The sequence below is a fragment of the Dama dama genome, chromosome 29, assembly GCF_033118175.1.
Source record: "Dama dama isolate Ldn47 chromosome 29, ASM3311817v1, whole genome shotgun sequence".
NCBI classification, from domain to species: domain Eukaryota; kingdom Metazoa; phylum Chordata; class Mammalia; order Artiodactyla; family Cervidae; genus Dama; species Dama dama.
Genome location: NC_083709.1, coordinates 51,586,035 through 51,607,801, shown reverse-complemented (window position 1 = coordinate 51,607,801; position 21,767 = coordinate 51,586,035). Strand labels below are relative to the sequence as shown.

At 41.9% G+C, this 21,767-nt stretch overlaps 1 protein-coding gene across 2 annotated transcripts in view; it reads left to right on the top strand.

The window, feature by feature from the left end:
* Positions 1–13,835: 13,835 nt before the first annotated feature.
* KANK1 (KN motif and ankyrin repeat domains 1) overlaps positions 13,836–21,767 on the top strand; it is a 210,807-nt gene continuing 202,875 nt past the window's right edge. Inside the window, exon 1 of one of the 2 annotated variants that reach the window (XM_061132739.1) lies at positions 13,836–13,958. The gene's annotated coding sequence lies outside the window, so the exon portion shown is untranslated. The remainder of the gene's footprint in view (positions 13,959–21,767) is intronic. The other variant, XM_061132738.1, reaches the window with a different exon arrangement.

The following is a 21,767-nucleotide window of genomic DNA, read 5'->3' as shown; positions in this document are numbered from 1 at the left end:
GCCCTGTTTTTGGCCATTTATGGGTTGTTTGAACTTGGATACATGAACAGTTACAGTGACATCTTTCCTATCTCATTCCCAGGGTTATTGGGAGGATGTATAAGTCAATGCCTATGAAAAATGCTGCACACAGACAGTGAAGTATCTGTAAGGACACCACTTTCATTTGGGGTCATGGTTCTCTATTACTGATATCTGTTGACGCCTATCATCTTGGTGTTATGGTTTCAAGTGAGTCTCAAACAGTATTAAGTATTTAGTATTTATTTATTTATTATAAAGTATTAAGTATTTAAGGATGATGTAATTTCTGGGACCATATTTTGCTTATCGATGATTGTAATTTTTGGGAAAACAGAATACTGAAAAGGGAGTATTGGAAAAATTGAGGACAGTAAGTCAGCAGAGAGTTTTTAAAAGTCCTAGACTAGGAGTGAGGAGACTCGATCCCCAGTTCCTCCTCTGTCAGTGATCTTGAGCCATCATGGCACTGTTCTGGGTCTTAAAAATGAAGCTGCTTGACCCATTGCTCCTTTTTCTTTTTCTTTTTTTTTTTTTCTCCTTTTTCTTTTTAAAAAATATTTATTTATTTTTGGCCGTGTCTTTCGGTACATGGGATCTTTCATTGTGGTGCACAGGCTTCTCTCTAGTTCTGGTGCGTGGGCTCCAGAGATGCCCCGGGGCATGTGGGAATCTTAGTTCCCTGACCAGGGATCAAACCTGCATCCCTTGCATTGGAAGGCAGATTCTTAACCACTGGACCACCAGGGAAATCCTGATCCATTGTTTCTTAACAGGGGTGAGCTATGGAGTCACCAGGGAAGATCCTCAAAGTTAGAGTTTTTGTTTTGTCTCTTTGCTGTGTTTCCAAAGTTTAGAGATTTGCCTGGCACAGGGTAGGAACTCAGTCAATACATGTTTTTAATAAACAAACAGGCCTGAGTTCACTCTAGAATCCTAGCAACATGGGGTAGAACCTGTGTAGATACATTGAAAAGGCCCTCCCGATCATTTTGTCACACACTCCTAAGAAGCACAAAACTTAATTCCTGAAGTTCCTTCCACATGTTGCCAGATTTAGCAAATAAAAAGTACACGACATCCAGAGGGGGGCCAGTGGTACAGTAAAAAATGCATCTGACTATGGGTCAGAAAAATATAAGACATCCAGTTAAATTTGAATTTCAGACAAACAATGAAAAAAATTTAGTGTAAATATAATGCCCTGCAATATTTGGTTATTACCTAGATAACTAGGTAAGTCTACTGTTTCAGCTGATAAGGCCAGAGAGTGGTACCTTGAAACTGGCCCAGATTTGGGAATCAGACAGAAATCTTGGTTTGAGTCTCTGTCCTGATTGCATGATCTTGATAAATCACTTAACTTTGCTGGGCATCATAACTATAGTATCTCTCTTGTAGAGTTACTGGAAGTGTTAGAGATCATATAGGCAGGATGGCTGGCACCTGGTGAGTATCTAATAAAGGTTAGCTGTTATTACTATAGTTGGTATGTTTAGTTGGTTTGAAGAAACAAAACTCAGTATCAATGAGACTTTTATTGAATATGCTGGCAACTAGTAAGTTGGCATTCTGAAATGTCCAAGATTATAGTTAATAGTCCTATGTAGACCTAGGAAAAGTTAGAATGAATGCTGACCTTCTGTCAAACAATAGCTCTATGTCTGGGGGAACAAAACATACTAAAAATTAATAGATTATCCAGAATAAATATAGGAAGGAAGTTCTTTCATTTCATTCATTATGAAATGTCATTTGCTTAACTGACTTTGTCTAATGTGAAAGGTAAGGTAAATATTTGCCTGATCTCCAGGTTTTGTAGGGTCACTAGACAGAGGGATAGGTTATCACTTGGACAGTGGAAATACTTCAATCCTGACCTAGTTTATTTGTGTTCTAGGTAAAAGCACCTTCTGTTTCTAGAACTTTTTTGTTTCTAGAGACTTCTAATACATCTACTCTGGTTACAAAATAAACACACATGGTGATAAATGTAAAATGTCCATGAACCGAAAGCAGTTTTCTCTAGAATCATCTATTTGGGCGAAATCTGTAGATAATTTCAAAATTAAATTTAAAGAGGTATGGCTGGAAAATAAATTGACCATTCCGTTTTCAGCTGAGCTGCTCTGATATCAGCTTCATGTTTTGTGCCCCCTATTGCTATCTGTTCGTTTATCTAACACACATTTATTATTGAACATATACTATGTACCAGACACTGTTGTGCTAGAGATCCTCATTGAACAATGTGGGAGTCAGTGAACAAAACACTCATCCTTGTCTTTGAGGAGCTTGTATTCTAGGATCAGGAGAGAAATATGAGCATACTGCATCAGTAAATTCTATAGATTACAGATGGCGATACATGTCATAGGAGAACAAGGGAAGGACGATGGGGCTAAGTGATGGGATGGAGTGGCCAATTTTAAATAGTGTGGCAACAGTGGGCCTCTCTGGGAAGGTGATATTTGAGAAAAGAAGGTGATGGCAGGAGCCAGGCTGCTCTAGGGGAGTAGAAGAGGAACATCAAGCAGAAAGGACCTGAAGGGGGAGCACGCCTGGAGTGCTCCAAGAACAAGTACAGTTTGGCTGAAGTGGAGAGACGGAAAAGGGGAGGAGGGAGGATTAGGCAGCTGTTACTGTCTTAATCATGATAAAGTTCTCCACGAACCCAACTTCCAATTTAGAGTCTTAGCTTATTTACTCTGACTGCAGGGAAATCCTCAACTACTTACCTAGAATGGTGGTTCTTAATTTGTAAAACATGAGTAGGTTAGGATTTCTTTCACAAAACTATGACTAGAGAAAATCAGTGTAGCTTGGTGGTGATGTATGTCCTTTAACTGATAGATCTGAGTTTACACTCTGGTTTCCATACTTGCTAGATATGTCCCCTAGCGTAAGTTACTCAACCTCTCTGTGCCTCAAGTTCCATCTCTACGAAATGAAGCAACTAAAAGTGCTTCCTTTTAAGTTCTCAGAGTTATAGGAGAAGGTCCACGTAAAATGCTTAGCACAGTGGCTTGGCACATAAAATGTGCCAAATAAATATTGTTATTATTCCTTGAAAAGTATCACTAGGAGGATTGGGTATTTCAAAATACCTATTTCAATGTATATTTGAAATGTATATTTAATAACCAAAACATGCTTTTGTACAAAAATCTTATTAATGTTTCTAATAGTTTTAACAGCCAGCCTCCAAGATGATCCCCAATGATTCCTGTCTCTGAGTACTCACACCCCGGTACAGTCCCTCTCACATTGCACCGGGGCTGGCCTATGGGACCAAAGAATATGAAAGAAGTGATGGCATGCCATTTTTGAGATTAGGTGATAAAAGTCATTGCAGCTGTGATATTGGTCATTCTCTCTCTCTCAGTCATCACTAGTTCTGAGGGAAATCAGCGGCCATGTCATGAGCAGCCCTTGGAGAGGCACCCCGCTATGACATCCACACAATAAGAAACTGAGGCCTTTTGCCGACAACCAGATGAGTCAGAGCCTTCTTGGAAGTGGACCTGGCCAAGGGTTCAGACGAGAGCAGTTCTCCCTGGCATTTTGTAACTTCACAAGAGACCCTGAGCCAGAACCATCCAGTTAAGCAAAACCTAAATTCTTCACCCTCAGAAGGTGTGTGAGTTGATAAACATTTGTTGTCTCAAGCTTCTAAGTTTTAGCGTAATTTGTTCATGCAGCAACAAACAACAAATACTATACTGTATGTCTGTGTGTTCAAAAGTTAATTAAAACATATACATATATTTATATAAGTGAAAGTGTTAGTCGCTCAGTTGTGTCTGACTCTTTGCAACCCCATGGACTGTAGCCCACCAGGCTCCTCTGTCCATGGAATTCCCCAGGCAAGAATACTGGAGTGGGTTGCCATTTCCCTCTCCAGGGGATCTTCCTGACCCAGGGATCGAACCTGGGTCTCCTGCATTGCAGGCAGACTCTTTACCACCTGAACCACCAGGGAAGCCCTTATATTTAAGGTTAATTGAAACATACACATATGCATATATGTATAGCAGTTTTGTTTTGCGCATGTATACATATATACCTATACATATATGTTTTAATTAACTTTTGAAAATATAGAATTTATTGGAACTAATCCAATTTTTGTCATTTTTCTATCAATTTTGATCTTTAGAGATTACCACTGATCCTTGATAGTTTACATGCATTTATTTTTTACATGTTATCAATAATACACTCCTCTCTATATTTGATTTTTCCCCTCAAAATCACTTCAGATATAGCAATAGATTGCAACATTCTTAGCATTTTTACTGTCTATATAGCATTCCTCCCTGTGGCTATGTCACATCCTCTCAAATATCCCCTACTGCAGGACATTTGAGTTCATTTCAACTGTTAAAATAACATCTGGCACTATAAAAATGGTGCCAGTTAGCTAAGCTATGACTGAGAGTTAAATAGACTAAGCCCCTGCTCTTAGATACATAAAAGACAATACAGAGGGGGCAAGTCCTCCAAGGTACGCACACTACAAACAGATTTTGAAGACAAGTGCTGGCTAAATAAGTGAGCTGCACTTTGTGCTGGCCTATGATGGTGAGTTGGAGAAGGCAATGGCACCCCACTCCAGTACTCTTGCCTGGAAAATCCCATGGACGGAGGGGCCTGGTAGGCTGCAGTCCATGGGGTCGCTGAGTTGGATACGACTGAGTGACTTCACTTTCACTTTTCACTTTCATGCATTGGAGAAGGCAATGGCAACCCACTCCAGTGCTCTTGCCTGGAGAATCCCAGGGACGGGGGAGCCTGGTGGGCTGCCGTCTATGGGGTCGCACAGAGTCAGACATGACTGAACTGACTTAGCAGCAGCAGCAGCATGATGGTGAGTGCAAAGGAGCTGAGTGAACCTGTTTGTGAAGACAATAATAGTAGCTTTCTAGAATTAGATGTTTTTCCTGCTGAAATATAGGAATGACAGGAGACAATAAAACCTTCTCTCCAAGTCTCAAAGCAGAATTTCAGAGAGGATCCCCCTGAACGAAAGCCATTGTCCCCAGACTCTGTGTCTGCCTCCTTCGCTTTAACCATTCTCCTCCCCTTCTTTGGCTGTGCTTTGTCAGGCTCTACAACTGTGAAGTTGACTAAGCCCTTCTTTGTTGAAATCCAGCACGATGTTACACGTTCCAGGTCTCCTTTTGAATACGCCATTCATTAAAAGGCTTTTACGTAACCAGATCCTGTAAGTGGGGAGTCATCATTTCTTCAACTTGGTTGCTTCTGGTCCTCAAGCTCTGACTTCACCCACATTCCTTACAGGGTTTTGAGGACCTCCAGGTAGGCAAGCCATCTTTAACATTTAAAAAATAATTTGTGATTGAAGGGAACCACACTTAATATATAGAGAAATGTTAAACCGGATTAATTTTAAAACCTCATCAGGCTCATGACCATCAGTCTAGTTAATGTGCAGGAACCTGATGAGGCTTGAGATGCAGCCTTCCCAGTGGGAGAAGGGGGAAAGTTAACACTTCTTTAAAGATGAGACTGAGGTTGTGTTGACATCAGCTCTCCTGATTAAGATTCAGCTGTGATTATCTTCAGTTGAATGTGGGGCAGCCTCCTTCCTTCTTTCCCCTCCCCAATGCCCCTACCACTCATGCAAGTCTCCCCTCCCTGTCAGCTTCACTCACGGAAACTTCATTTTTATCTCCCATTAAAAGTCTGTCTGATGAGAAGTCTCCAAGGCTCAAAAGAGAGCTCAGTTGTCTGAAAACTCCAGGGTTAGAGAATGGTGCTGTGAGGTCAAGGTCAAAAGGTCACTGGGTCAGGGTTTCCTTGCCAAAGAAGAAAAGGCTTCAGTGACAGTGATTCAACTCAAAGTTTATCGCTAACATGGTTGCAAAAGCAAAACAAAACAATGTAATGCACGTGCTGTCCTAGCTGGAATGATCACTGCTGAGACCTGACTCTGCACTCCTGCAACCTGGGTTAGAGTCCTGCCTCTGTGGTGGCTTCCTGCAGATATTTGAACCTCTCTAAAGTTCCATCTTCATTTCTGTAAATTGTGAATAATAATCACATCTATCTCACAGGAGAAGCAAGTTCTTTTTTTTAATAACATAACCACATTTATTGAAGAATGTATTCTAATATCAAATTGCAATGTTCAACAATGCAAAATCAAAGTTATTTTTGCACTAACATAATAATTTTACACATGGTAATACACATGTTTCAGTACTACTCTCTCAGTTCTTTCTCCTCACTCCCTGTCCATAAATCCATTCCCTTATGTCTGCATCTCCACTGCTGCCTTGCAGATAGGTTCATCAGTACCATCTTTCTAGATTCCATTTCTATGCGTTATTATATGATTTGTCTTTCTCTTTCTGACTTACTTCACTCTGTATAATAGGCTCTAGTTTAATCCAGCTCATTAGTACTGACTCAAATGTGTTCCTTTTTATGACTGAGTAATAGTCTATTGTGTATATATATATATACCACAACTTCTTTATCCATTCATCTGTCAGTGGACATCTAGGTTGCTTCCATGTCCTAGTTATTGTAAATACAGCTGCAGTGAACATTGGGGTACATGTCCCTTTTTCGATTATGGTTTCCTCAGGGTATATGCCCAGTAGTGGGATTGTTGGCTCATATGATAGTTTAATTCCTAGTTTTTTTTAAGGAATTTCCATACTGTTCTCCATGGTGGCTGTGTCAGTTTGCATACCGACCAACAGTGCAAGAGGGTTCCCTTTTTTCCACACCCTATCCAGCATTTATTGTTTGTAGGTTTTTTGTTGATGGCCACTCTGACTGGTATGAGGTGATACTTCATTTTAGTTTTGAACTGCATTTCTCTAATAATGAGCAATTTTGAGCATCTTTTCTTGAGTTTATTAGCCATCTGTATGTTGACAAGCAAGTTCTTAATAAGTGCTATCAATTACTAAAATTTTTAAATATAATAATGGTATATTGCTATAAGTATTATATATTATAAATAAAGTATAAGTATTATGGTAGCTATAATACCTACATTATTAATACTTATATCTTTCAAGCCAAAGTCTATTATATTACAGTTAATGTGTTATAGTGTATGTGTTAACACCCCAAAATGTCAGGTAGTCTCTTGGGATTCTTCATCTTTGTGTCTTTTATAAAAATTAACACAATCCTTTGGGTACAGCAGACCCTCAGTAAATATCTGTTAAATAAATAATTGTTCTAAATATAGTGGTTCTGCAGGGATAGGCTTGTACACATAATCCCTCCACTTAGCATCCTAGGAGAATGTCATACACCTTTGAATGCTTTGTAAATATTTTATAATAGTAACAATGATATAATGATTATCATCATGAATACAGATTGCTGTTAGCTTAAATTTCCTGAACTAGGGTTGAGTCCTTCTGCAACATATAAAACATTCACAAAGGGCTTCAGCCTATTGCAAACTGAACCCTAACTTGCTTTGTAAAATAACGAAAGCAAGTGAGTTGATGATGAGTCCTTTACCTTTCAAGCAGTCATTTCCGGAAACCATTACAGGTTGAAATAAATGAGACCTTCTTTTCTTTCTAGATTTAGATAATCATTGCCTTATGTGTTTTCTGATGACAGTTGGCAATCAGATTATCTTACCTTCATTTCATAAGCTTTGTAATGCTTCCAACTAAGCAGCAAACCAACTAGTGAAATGTAAGTTATGAACCTTGGGATATAGAAAGAAGCAGAAGCCAGCTGTATGGGCCATTCCCTTCTGCTTCTCTATTTTAGCTTTCTCCAGCCACAGAAGCTGAAGCTCTCTTTTGGAAGAGGAAACCACAGAGCCACTGGCAGAAGATAAGTCTTCCAGATTGTGAGTCAGAGACTAGGGTTTTATAATATGAATAAATGTTCCTTAAAAAGAAGACTCCTTAGCAGCAGTCAGACCTTGGGCAAGGGCGAGGGAACACACACCTTCCCTTAGGAAACTTCCAAGATTGGCACTGGCAAAGTGTCTGCAGGTGGTGAATCCACTCTCTTTGTGGTACAGTCCCCTGCACCACAGCTCACCTGCCCTTTGAGGGAGACTCACTTGTGCTCAGGTTTGTTAATGCATTCTCTCTCTTACACACACACACACACACACACACACACACACACACACACATGCACACACAAACCTTCTTGCCACTTTGACTTTTAACACTCTGGCATGAAGACAGCAAAAAACCCTCCTTCACATCTCTGTAAAAGATTTGAGAATGACAAAAACTTTAAAAAAAAAATCTTGATGCTAACTATGGTATACATCCACTGTAAAAAAAAAATAATTGAAGTTGGGGGAGATGAAGATGAGTATTAAGAAATTACTTCCATAGGCAAAACACTCTCCAACATAAACCACAGCAGGATCCTCTATGACCCACCTCCCAGAATATTGGAAATAAAAGCAAAAATAAACAAATGGGACCTAATTAAAATTAAAAGCTTCTGCACAACAAAGAAAACTATAAGCAAGGTGAAAAGACAGCCTTCAGAATGGGAGAAAATAATAGCAAACGAAGCGATGGACAAAGAATTAATCTCAAAAATATACAAGCAGCTCCTGCAGCTCAATTCCAGAAAAATAAACAACCCAATCAAAAAGTGGTCCAAAGAACTAAACAACATTTCTCCAAAGAAGACATACAGATGGCTAACAAACACATGAAAAGATGCTAAACATCACTCATTATCAGAGAAATGCAAATCAAAACCACAATGAGGTATCATTTCATGACGGTCAGAATGGCTGCTATCCAAAAGCAATAAATGCTGGAGAGGGTGTGGAGAAAAGGCAACCCTCTTACACTGTTGGTGGGAATGCAAACTAGTACAGCCACTATGGAGAACAGTGTGGAGATTCCTTAAAAAACTGGAAATAGAACTGCCATATGACCCAGCAATCCCACTGCTGGGCGTACACACTGAGGAAACCAGAATTGAAAGAGACACGTGTACTCCAATGTTCATCGCAGCACTGTTTACAATAGCCAGGACATGGAAGCAACCTAGATGCCCATCAGCAGATGAATGGATAAGAAAGCTGTGGTACATATACACCATGGAATATTACTCAGCCGTTAAAAAGAATACATCTGAATCAGTTCTAATGAGGTAGATGAAACTGGAGCCTATTATACAGAGTGAAGTAAGCCAGATAGAAAAACACCAATACAGTATACTAATGCATATATATCGAATTTAGAAAGATGGTAACGATAACCCTGTATGCGAGACAGCAAGAGAGACACAGATGTATTGAACAGTCTTTTGGACTCTGTGGGAGAGGGTGAAGGCAGGATGATATGGAAGAATGGCATTGAAACATGTAAATTATCAACGAATCGCCAGTCCAGGTTTGATGCATGAGAAAGGGTGCTCAGGACTGGTGCACTGGGATGACCCAGAGGGATGGGATGGGGAGGGAGGTGGAAGGGGGGTTCAGGATGGGGAACACATGTGCACCCATGGCTGATTCATGTCAATGTATGGCAAAACCGATACAGTATTGTAAAGTAAAAAATAAATAAATAAAACTGAAGGGGGAAAAAAAAAAAGTTACTTCCAGAGCCTGTCCCAACTCTACCTGCCCCTAAGATTTGGTAAACTTTGGTGACCTTACGAAAGTCTTAACAAACTTTGGTGACCTCCCATGTCTTCCTGATTCTCTCCTGATATCTCTCCTTGCTGCCATGTACATTATTGGGCCTGAGTGTATGGGACACTTAAGGTGCCAGATTCTTACCTGCAGCATATCCAGGGTCCATTCTGACCCAACTCATTCTGTGAGGTTTGATCCTTACTGTAGTAAGGTGAAGTGTAGTAAGTGTAGCAAAGTGAAGCAGGCACAGTAGGTATTCTCCCATTATCTAGACAAGGAGCTTGATGCTCAGGGAGGTTAGAGTTGGCTGCTGGTACTTGCACATAGTTCTTAGTATATGGCAGATGACCATTACATGAAAGGCCACAATGTAAGTGGTCTGATAGAATATATCTCAGAACTAGAGCAGATGTTCCTTAACTGCCAAGTGTGCATAAGCATCATGTTCATTATCAATACACTAGATTACCTTAAGTGAATCCTGAGGGAATGGGCACAGGACAAATTGGTTTTGATGGGAAAGGAGGGAGAGGAGCAGGTTCTGAATATGGAGATGCTGCCAGTAAGACAGTTCTCAATATGACCACAAGTATAGAGCATGGGGCCACATGATGTCATTGAGGGTGATATCAAATAAATAAATAATGAGTGTTAGAAAGGCCCTGAAGGAAATTTGCTATAATCTTAACAGTGGCTATAGCTAGGATAGTTATTAGTGTTTAGACACTAAGTTGTGTCCAACTCTTTTGCGATCCCATGGACTGTGGCCCACCAGGCTCCTCTGTTCACAGGATTTCCCAGGCAAGAATACTGGAGTGGGTTGCCATTTTCTTCTCCAGGGAATATTCCTGACCCTGGAATCAAACCTGTGTCTCTTACATTGGCAGGCAGATTCTTTACCACTGAGCCACCACAGAAGGCCCAATCTAGGACACAGCCATAAGCAATTGTTATTTTTCTTTATTCTTTTGTATATTTTTCTAATTTTTTCTTATAATGGGTATGGATCACTTTTATAGTCTAGAAAACTCTTAAGTGTTATGTGTTACCGTACATTATTTTGTATTGTAAAAATATGACTGTCAAAGGACACTATCAAGAAAGTGAAAAGACAAGCCACATAATAGGAGAAAATATCAGATAAAGGACTAGTGTTACTTATCAGATATAAGACTTCTTATAAAGACCACCAGTAAAAACACACATAACCCAATTTTAAAATGAGCAAAGTATTTGAATAGATATTTCTCCAAAGAAGATATACAAGTGGCCCCGATAAGGATATGAAGAGATGCTCAACATTACTAGTCATTAGGGAAATGCAAATTAAAATCTTGAACTACCACCTACCATACATATATAACAACAGTCAGTAAGGATTTGAAGAAATTAGAACCCTCATAATAGGAATGTAAAATAGTACAGCCACTTTGGAAAAGGGTATTAGTTCCTCAAAAAGTTTAGCCAAGAAATTCTACTCCTAGACATATACACAAGAGAAATGAACAGATGTGTTTACACAAAAAATTGTACACGAATGTCTTAGCAGCATTATTCTTAAGAGCCAAGAAGTGGAAACAATCCAAAATGCCCATCAATGTATGAATGGATAAACATAATGTGGTCTTATCCATACAGTGGAAGATTATTCAACTATAAAAAGGAATGAAGTACTAATACATGTGGCAACTTGGTTGAACCCTACAAATGTTAAGTTTAAGAAGCCAAACCCAAAGGCTACATATTACATGCTTCTATTTATGTGAAATGTCCAGAATAGGCAAATTCATAGAGACAGAAAGTAGATTAGTGGTGGCTTGGGGCTAAGGGGGTGGGTGAGGAGTGACTGCTAATGAGTATGGAGTTTGTTATTGAAAATGATGAAAATGTTCTGGAATCAGATAGTGATGATGGTCGCATAGCTAAATATATTCAAAATCACGAAATTATACACTTTAAGAGCAAATTTTATGCTATGTGAATTGCATCTCAATAGAAAAATGACTAAAAATAAAGAAAACTTCAAATATAAGCCTGCTAAAAGTTCAGAATCTGCCATACTTTGGGGCACTTCCTAGGTGGTGCTAGTGGTAAAGAACCCACCTGCCAGTGTGGCGACATAAGAGACTTGGGTTCAATCCCTGGGTAGGAAGAGCCCTTTGAGGAGGAAATGGCAGCCCACTCCAGTATTCTTGCCTAGAGAATTCCATGGACAGGGGAGCCTGGCAGGCTACAGTCCATGGGGTCTCAAAGAGTCAAATACAACTGAAGCGACTTAGCGCACATGCCATAGTTTTGATTGATTAGATTTATCTTCATTTGTTGCTGTTTAGTCACGCAGTCTGTCTGACTCTTTGCGACCTCGTGGATTGTAGCCCGCCAGGCTCCTCTGTCCATGGGATTTCCCAGGCAAGAATACTGGAGTGGTTTGCCATTTCTTTCTCCCAGGGATCTTTCCCATCCAGGGATCAACCTGTGTCTCCTGCATTGGCAGGCAGATTCTTTACCACTGAGCCAATAGGACCTATGAAATAAATGTTTACTGAGTAAATGTAAGCAAGGAGAAAAAAAGGATGGATGGCATCCTTTGTGTATGCAGGACCCCCCTTGGGAATAAGTATTGTTTCAGTTCAGTCCAGTGGCTCAGTTGTGTCTGACTCTTTGTGACCCCATGGACTGCAGCACGCCAGGCTTCCCTGTCCATCACCAACTCTTGGAGCTTGCTCAAACTCATATCCATCCAGTTGGTGATGCCATCCAACCATCTCAATAAAACAATAAACAATAAAAGTATTGTTTACATAGAATCATAGACATTTGGGGCAGGGGGAATTTTAAAGAAGATCTATTGAATCCATATAGCCTATTCTACAAATAAAGAAACGGAGGTCAAGGAGAAGGAAAAGAGTTTGTTTACTGTCATCTGATGAGCTTGCAAAGGGTCTGAGCTTTTTAAGTGAGATTTCAGGCCGCCGTGTATCTTTGAGCTGTCCTTCGCTTATCTTCACAGGCAGGGGCCATCGGTTTCAGGAATCTGCAGGTGTGCTTTGCTGTGAACATATAGGGATTTAACAGCCTCTTCTCCCCAGAGGCTAGCATCTCGTAATGACTCTTTGCTTTAACCTACTTGCAAAAATATTGTGACTGCCTAAAGCCCCTCTGGGAGGTGTGCTGCGCTGGAGACCTTAGTTGGTGAACAGCCCCGCCCCGAGCTTAAGAAAAATCAGTGATTGGAGAGCTGGCATTAGTGTTTCTTGGTAATATTTGTCGGTCCTCCCGTCCTGTTTATTCAAACCATCTTCAATTTGAAAGAAGATTCAAGTCACAGCCTCCCTTGCACCCGCTTAGGTTGCTGCGGATTGAGAGTGTCTGACTTCCTAGTTCGCTTCTAAGCTGCCTAGCCAGGCACTGCGTCTTCTTTGAAGTCCCCACAACACCTACACCCTTCTGGACATGCATTCTCTCCTTTTCACAGAGGACCCGTCCTGCAGCCGAGCCGGCGCGAACGCACGGAGGACACGGCTCGTCCAGCTCAGGCACCTGCAGAAAACCAGATCCCTGCATGCTCCAGAGTCCCGCTGTCACCAGGGGCCAGGAAACAAGCCGACAGTCCCTGATCAATTTCTTTAGCTGGTGAGGAGGGAGGGCCCAGTAAAAGGCGCTAAGCCGGCGTGTTACCAGTGCCAGCCACCCGCTTCCAGGTACCCCTCCGGGTAAGAGCTGATAGAATCGAACTGACGCACAACTCACTAGGGATGGGTTTTTTTCCTCTCCCTCGGGGAAAGAAAGTAAACACACAGCTGCAGCAGGAGCGTGCCGGGGCGGAAGGAGCGGCTCTGCCTGCTGCTCGCGGTGCAGAAGCCAGCGGACCGGGGTGAGGCGGCGGAGGTGCGCGAAGGTGCCCCGTGGGCCTGGTAGAGTCTGATCGGCGCGCAGGCGCACTGGAGTCTGCCCGCCGGCCGGCTCGCGCGGGTACAAAGAGAGCGCCGCCGAAAGCCACGGTTCCTCGAGGTCCCGGGAGCCGTCTGGGGTTTTGCAGGCCCGAGCTGTCCCTCCGTCCCGCTCCGGGACGCAGCCGCAGCCGTTTCCCGCCCGGAGTCGGAGGCTTGCGGGTCGCCCCCGACTTCCTTGGCTTTGCGGCAGCAGCGGGGCCTGGGTTGATCCGGTACGTTCGGGGTTTAATTCTGGCGCTCGCCAGCCCGGGGCCGGCTCCGCCCCCTGCGTCCCGCCCCCTTCTCCGAGGTCCCAGAGCTGCGGGCGAGGCAGCGAGCGGCCGGCGCGCGCCGCAGGTTGAGAGGAGCTGCTGGAGGTGAGTGGAGCTGAGGGCTGCGTTGCGCCACCTTCCCGGCGGGGTGGCCGGGGGCGTGGGGCTCCGACCCTGCTCCGGGTTGGTCTCCACGCCCAGTCAGGCCAGCTTGGGGCGCGCCGGGGCGCACGGCGGCCGTGGCGGTGGCGGAGGGCAGCCCCTCGCAGGCTCTCTTTTGCCGGGTTTACCCCGGCGGCCTCAGGACGGGCCTAGGGACGGGGTCTGAGAGGTTCCTGCGACCCCGCGACCCGCGGGGTTCGGCGCACTGGCGGAGGGGCTCGGGGGTTTTGGAAGGGGAGTGCGGCGCGCCCGGCTCGGGGTCAGCGGGAAAGTCCGAGCCGGGCCAGGAGGCGGGAGGGTGCGGACGCGTCCCGGGTCGGGACTCACGGCCCTGTGGCCCCGGGGCCCTTTCAGTAGTCCGGGATCGAGTGAGAGAGCTCTCCGAGGCGTCTCCCTGAGAAGTTTTCGGCTCAGCTCCGCTGAAGGGAGTGGCAGTCGACCACTTTCTTCCTCAGCGGCGGAGCGGCAGGTGGCCTCGGTCGCCCTCAACCGACTTGGAGATGGCTCAGGCCGAGGTTGCCGGGGCCGGGAGGTGGGGGAGGGGTGTGGGCGCCCTGGGCCTGCGGCCAGTCGAGCCCCGCCGGGACAGCGTGGGCTTCTGGAGTCTCCGGGGGCTTCTGGTGGTCGTCGAGGGAGGCTGCGAGCGCCCTTAAGCAGACTTGGACCCTCAACTCCCCCTCCTCCCACTTCCCATGGCCACAGCAGCGTCCTCCCCTTGCCCGTTCTTCACCCGGTCAGTGTGGAACTCTCAGAGGCAACTCTTCGCGGCAGGTCCTGCAAGTCAGCAAGAACTGTGCTGCACCGGGGTGGCTTGGAGAGGGCTTTGTTGAGGGAGCCTTAAAAACAATCTATGGCGTCCCCCAGCGCTCGCTGTCTGCACATGGTCTTTGCTGAGGTTCGTCTCGTCGAATTAATTGAAGTATTATATCAAGACAGGCGCTTGGAGACCAACAAGGAAAGTTAACTACCCAGTTCTGTAATTGTGCACTTTCTTGCCCCAGCTTCATCCCATCCATCTCTGAGCTGAATGAAAAGTCAGGGCCAGTTTCCTCATTTTTAATTCCGTGAATTTATTCAGCTTCGTTTTTAGGTGGTTCTTAGCTGTCCGTCTGCTATTTGCTCGCTTCATCCAACTTTCTCTACAGAAAACAGGCTTTCCCACATTTTATTTATTTTAAAAGTTGACACATGACAAATGTGCCATAAATTTATTCACAAAGTTGTGCAGGCATCCCTACTATCTAATTCCAGAACATTTTCATCACCTCCCAAAGTAACGCCTTACCCATTAATCAGTTATTCCCCACTCCCCTTCCCCCTGCCTCCCACTCCCTCATTCTAAGGTGAAGCTTTCTCAAGATGAAATTGAATGAGAAAACTGACAGATTAACTTCATTCCTTTTTCAGTTAGTAGATTTGGGAAGAGGTGTAGCTGCTGAAGCAGTGGAAGAAAAATAAAGAATGGTTGTCTGGACATGTCTCTGGACATTGTCCTCTGGAGATTACAGTATCTAAGGATGGAGGAGAGGCTTCCAGTAGAGGAATAATTGCCTCTTTTAAAAACACACAAATTAGGACTGCATTTTATCCCTGTAGGAAGGGCACACTCGTGCTTTGGGACACTTTTTGCACTTTAGATTTGCCAAGTCCACAAATCAGTCTAGTTGAGGTTCTACCTCAGCAAATGTTAAGTTCTATTTTATGTATGTGTACGTTTGTTTTGGGAGGAGGTGTTACAGGGAAAAAAAGGACTCTAGATTTTAAAGTATCCACTGTCCCCAAAGAAAGAAACCACAGGCAAATAGCCATTAGGATGGTTACATTCAGACTTGAAATGATTTGGTGAGTAAGGTATCTGCTTGCGTGAGTGCTGAGAATCCACATCTCCTATGTCTCCTTCGTTGCAGGCAAATTCTTTACCTGCTGAACCATCAGGGAAGCCAGTGAGAGAGCATCTGCTCTCATATAACCCCTGGTCTGAGGAAGAGGATGGGAAAGGGTCTAGTTGGAGGTAATTCAAGAAATTGAGGAAAGGATTGGAGAAAGCCTGAAAGGGGAGTACTTGTGGGAGCTGAAGTGTGTTAAAATGGAGAAGAGTGAGCACATTCAGAAGCAGCAAAGGGGATCTCAGTGAGAAATTTCAAATGTTTCACTTAGGCATTTGTTGGACTATTTGTGCACGTTCTAAAAATCACATTTCAGTGAGCAGAGTTGAAGCTATCCAAATTATGCAACAACCACTGCACTTCTCTTCTGCCCTCAAATCGAATGAAGCCAAGTTGGTTTCAAATGTTACAGGGTGTTTTATGCCTGCTGTATGGTGGCTTGGCTTATGCATCTTGTAAAGTAATTCTTAAAGTTGAACTATAAGACACATATACATCTTAGGTGTATAATTTGATGAATGTTCACAAAGTGAACATAAACTTATAACCAGCACTGAGATAAAGATACAGAGCAATGCCATGCTTTTTTTTCCCCAGTCATACTCTCTTCCCAGAGGTAACTACTGTCTCAACCATAGGTTAGTTTTGCCTGTCCTGGTGATCTGTATACATGGGATCATGTTTTTGTGGTTTTCCTGTTTGTTTTGTTTTTGGTATCTGACTTCTTTCACTCAAAATTATGTTTGTGATACGTTGCCATGTTGTCGCATGTGGCTGTAGTTCAGTCATTATCATTGCTCTCCAGTGTTTCATTGTGACTACGCCACAGTTTATCCATTCTAGGGTTGATGGGCATTTGAATAGTTTCCAAATTTTGTCCATGGGGAATAGTGTGACTTGAACATTCTACTGTATGACTTGATATACATTACAAATTTGTGTTTAGGGTATATACTGAGGAGTAGTATATACTGATTAGAATTGTGCTTAACCCCTCTCTTCCCTCTTTGCTCTCAAATAAAATTCGGTGAAAATTTCTCTAAGGTGAAGGCTGCTCCACTAACTTTCATTTAGAATAAAAGAATGTCAGTGAGCTTTAATAAGTGATAATTACATTTTTATTTTATGCAAGGGCCTGGTGGGAGAATTCAGAGTTGAAGACCCTCATTTGGTTCATAGCAGATGGGGAGTTGTAAAGATAGAAAATTGAATTGGAGGCAGGAGGATGGGAGTATCTGATAAAATGGCTCACTGGAAAAGTAGGGGAAAGTAACACTGAAGAGAGAGATTTGGGTGATGTTTAGGGAGATTGAACCTAGAAGAATGTGTACAGGTGGGGACTAGAGTAAAAGGCATTTCAGTTTAGCTCATAGCCTTTGAAGAAGCAAGGAAGTCCAGCAGTGCTTGACACATGATAGCATTGTTAGTCACATGCTTAGAGACCCAGGTGAATGGCAATTTGAGATTGTGCCCTTCATCTAATAACTTTGTGACTGCTGAACCAGCATAATAATCTTTGTGGAAATGTTATAGCTCTGAATCCAGACTGGCTAGTTTGAGTCTAGGTGCTGCTGCTTGCTGTGTGACCTTTCATACAGTTACTGAATCTCTCTGTGTCTCAATTTCCCATCTATTAAAAAGAGATAATAAAAGCACTCCCCTCATGGAGTTATTTTGAGGATTAAATTAGTTAAAACAGCACAGAGAGCACATTGAAATTTGGTACACAGTAAGTGCTGAACATGTTTGCTGCTGTTGTTTCTTTAAAATTGTTTAAATTTCTATAGTAATATCTGTACATAGTAAGAATAATGCAGATAACAAAACAGTGTTTAAAGTGAAAACTTAAAACCCTTTACTCCTTTCTGATCCCAGCTCAGCCACAGTCTCTTCTCCAGTGTGATAACCATAAACTATTTCTGTTTTTAGTTCTTTTGCTGGTTATCATTGAACTTAAAATTTAGTGGCTTAGACAGTTGTTTCATGGTATTATGTGTTCCGTGGGTCAAGGATGCAGGTAGGGCCTGGCTTCTCCTCCTCCTGAGGCATTGACTGAGGTCTCTCTGTAGCATGCAGCTGGTGAATTGGCTGGGCTGGATGGTCCAGGAAGGCTTTACTTCCATGCCATGTGCCTTGGGATGGATGGCTGGAAGACTGGGCTCAGCACTGATTGTTGACTGGAATACCTACACGTGGCAACTTCAGCATGGTAGCCCCAGGTAGTCTCTCTACTTACATGACCACCAGCTTTCCCCAGATATTAATCAGGGTCTGAAGAGAAACAGACCAATAGGATGTGCATGTATTTATAGAAAGATTTATTATAAGGAATTGGCTGAAGATTATGGAGGTTGGTGATTTCCAAAATCTGCGGTGTGAGGCAACAGCCTGGACATCCAGGATAGCTAATGTTGCAGATGAAGACTCGAGGCTGTCTGCTGGAGAATTCCTGCTTGCTCAGGGAGGCCACTCTTTTTGGTCCTATTCAGGCCTTCAACTGATTGGGTGAGGCCCACTCATATTATGGAGAACAATCTGCTTTACCCAGAATTCACCAATTGAAATGTTAATCTCATCCCAAAACACCCTCCAAGTGGACACATACAGTTAACTTGAGCTATGAGTGCCTCAAGTGAACCAATTGGAATCTTCTTGACCTTTTATGACCGAATCTCAGAAGTTACATAACTTCCTTTTCACCAAACTCTGTTGATTGAGTCAGTCACAAAGCCTGCTCAGACTGAAGAGGAGGGGATCTAGACCAGCCATTTGATGGGAAGAGTGTCAAAGAATGTGTAGCTTGCATTTTAGGCTGCCACAGTCTACACTTGAGTTCACAAATTTAACTATAGCTATTAACTCCCTGCTAAGGAAGGAGTGGAATTTTTATTATCCCCCACCTCTCTTTTCTTCCTTCCCCCTTTGCTTCCCGTTATTTATTAGGTACCCTATTATTTTTATCTTATTAATTTTAGTTCTCTTTCTTCAGTTATGTGTGTAATTTTAAATAAAGCGTTCCACACTTGATAAGGCTGTGGAGAGGTGGCAAGCTCATGTTTGTTGGAGTGTGTGTGTGTGTGTATTGGAAAGGGCAGTGAAAGAGAACAACAGAACTGTCTTGAATGGAGGATGCCTGACAGTGAGGCTCTTATGAAAACACACCAGCTACTAGGTGTGTGAATTGCCTGTGAGCGTGTATTGTCCATAAGCAGAGCAGGTGATACAGTACAGCAGTTTTAATTTTCTCTCTTTGACTTCTAAACTCAGGTACTGCTTTGCCTTTTCCTTCCTTCAGCTTTGCATTTAAAGTATGAATGCTGGAAGCAAATGATAGTCTCATTGATGAAGAATCTTGGAATAGATACACTGTTGAGTTAGCTATTAGGGTACAGGTATATACACCAGAAAAGCCTGTCAGAAATTAAGTATCCTCATGTTTCTTTTGTTATGGAAGCAATCAGTTAATTGGAAAGAGTTATATATTTCAGACACTGTCAGGAACCCTGTAGTTCTGTTGTAGGGTGTTTTGTTTTGTTTTTTTTTTCCTTTTTTAAAAATTTCATTTGGGGAACTCCCTGGTGGTCCAGTGGTTAGGACTCAGCACTTTCATTGCTGGGGCCTGGGTTCAATCCCTGATTGAACTAAGATCCTGCAAGCTTTGCAGCACAGCCAGAAAAAAAAAAAACAAACAAAAAAAACCACTTCAGTTAGTTAATGGAATTGAGCAATGGAGCTTAAAGTCTCAGGAGACATACTAATGCATTTTTATAATTATCTAATCCCTTGAGAAGCATACAAGAGGAACTTCCATTCTTGTTGGTTTCCATTTATTACATTGAAGTTAAGACTCCTTTTGATATTTTATATAAGTTTTGGCTTGATTAGAGGCAAAAACTTAAATTTGTTGATAGCATTGCATTTTTGGCTATGTTTGTACAGATTTCTATTGGTAATTCTGACTTGTTTACCCTTTGATCTTAGGGAAAATATGAAAAAATAATTAGAGCATAGGTAGAAATCAAATTTATTCAGCCTGAATTTATTCATTCAGCCTGAATTTATTTATCCTTCCTCCTCTCCCTGTGCCTTTCCCTCTCTCTCTCCAATCCCTCTCTTTTTTTGTATTCCTCTTAATAGAATTGTTCTTTCCTATAAAAAATGCTGGTTTAAGAGCAGATTTTTTTAGGGACTGGAGTTGTCCATATTATGTGATGTTTTGACTCACTTTTCTATCAGATACTCCCTTGCCTGCCTTCCCATAGAGCCATAGACCCAAGCTGATCATCTTTGTATTATACTCACTTCTGTTCACTACTCTAGCCCAAAGGGTATCCTTCTAATATCATTGATTACTTTTGTCAGATTTTTTTTTATACATATATAGTCACAGAGCATGTACTTTATTGTGTCTGGCTTCTCTCTGTGTCATATTTGTAGGATTGATCCATGTTGTTTCATATGGCTATGAGTTATTTATTTTCATTTCTTATTGTGTTCCATTGTGTGAATATACTACTGTTTATCCATCCTACTGGAGATATACATTGAGTTGTTTCTATTTTGGACCAATATGAACATTGTTGTTATGAACAACTTTGTGCAAGTTTTCTCATGAACATATGTATATATTTCTGATAGGATAAGTATCTAGGAGTGGAATTGCTGAGCCACTCAGTTTAGCTGTAGTAGATACTGCCAGAGTGGTTTTATTAATTATATTTCCAACAGTTTATGTGAGTCCTAGTTGCTCTGCATTCTTGCCAATGCTTGTTATTGTCTATTTTCCTCTTTTAGCTATTCAGGTAAATGAGTGTTATTGAATTCCCCACATGACCTATGAAGATGAGCACCTCAAAGATGGCTCATTATTCTTTTTGTTTTACAGCATGGTGAGATAGAAAAGTCAGGCCAGCTAAAGAATTAATTGAGACTTTGTATCAGTTTTTTAAACCAGTCTAGCTTTTCTGTTTCTCCTTGCTGTATAATTCATTTCTTGTGAGTTTTTTCTTTTAACTGGCGGGAGATACATCTCAAGAGATTTACTATAAAAAAAGTTTAAAAAATGAAAGTTTGTGAATAAACTCTACTGGTTCTGAGAATAAAAGTATTCAATATATAGAAAGACTGAAATTTTGCTCATTTTGTCTTAATCTTTCAACTTTTCTAGTTTGCAAAATCAATCTATTGATTTTTGCCATTCACTGTGACATTTTAATAGGGGATTTGCCTGAGTCATGCTCTGTAGTTGGCCAGGAATTAGATTTCTACCTGAAAATATAAAAGAATATTTGAGTTCTTGGTGCATATTTTTTTTTTAAAGGAAAAACAGCAGTTGTCAACACAAGGATAAATTGGATACTCTAAAGCCTCAGTGTCCATGTTGAAAGTTTTTGCCTTTTCTTTAAAAATGAAGTAAATAGTTTCAATGAAACTTAACATATGACTTGGTGTGCTTGAGTTTGTTTTGATTTATTTTCTGTTGGCCTTTTGAAATTTCATCCTTCTCTTTAGGGCATCTATTTTATCTTCCCAGTTGTTTCTTTTTAAGGATTATATTCCTCTTTAAGAATGCAGCCTACTTCTGAACTTATTCAATGTTCTGTCTTCCCTTAAATATTACTAGGGGTAATACTGACCAAGGGATAGACACTGTTGGTCTTAAATACTTTTAAGGTATTTGTGGGTACTGTTTGGTTTCTTTCTGGCAGGGTTGAATCTTGTGCGGAATAACCTGAAGGGTATTTGGAGAATGCTGGCTTCTGACCTTGAGGGCAGAATAAGATTTCTCTGCCTCCAGAAACATCACCCTTTGATCTCCTTTCTAAGTTATGATTCAGGAGTGGGAGGAGAGTTCGCTGAATCCCTA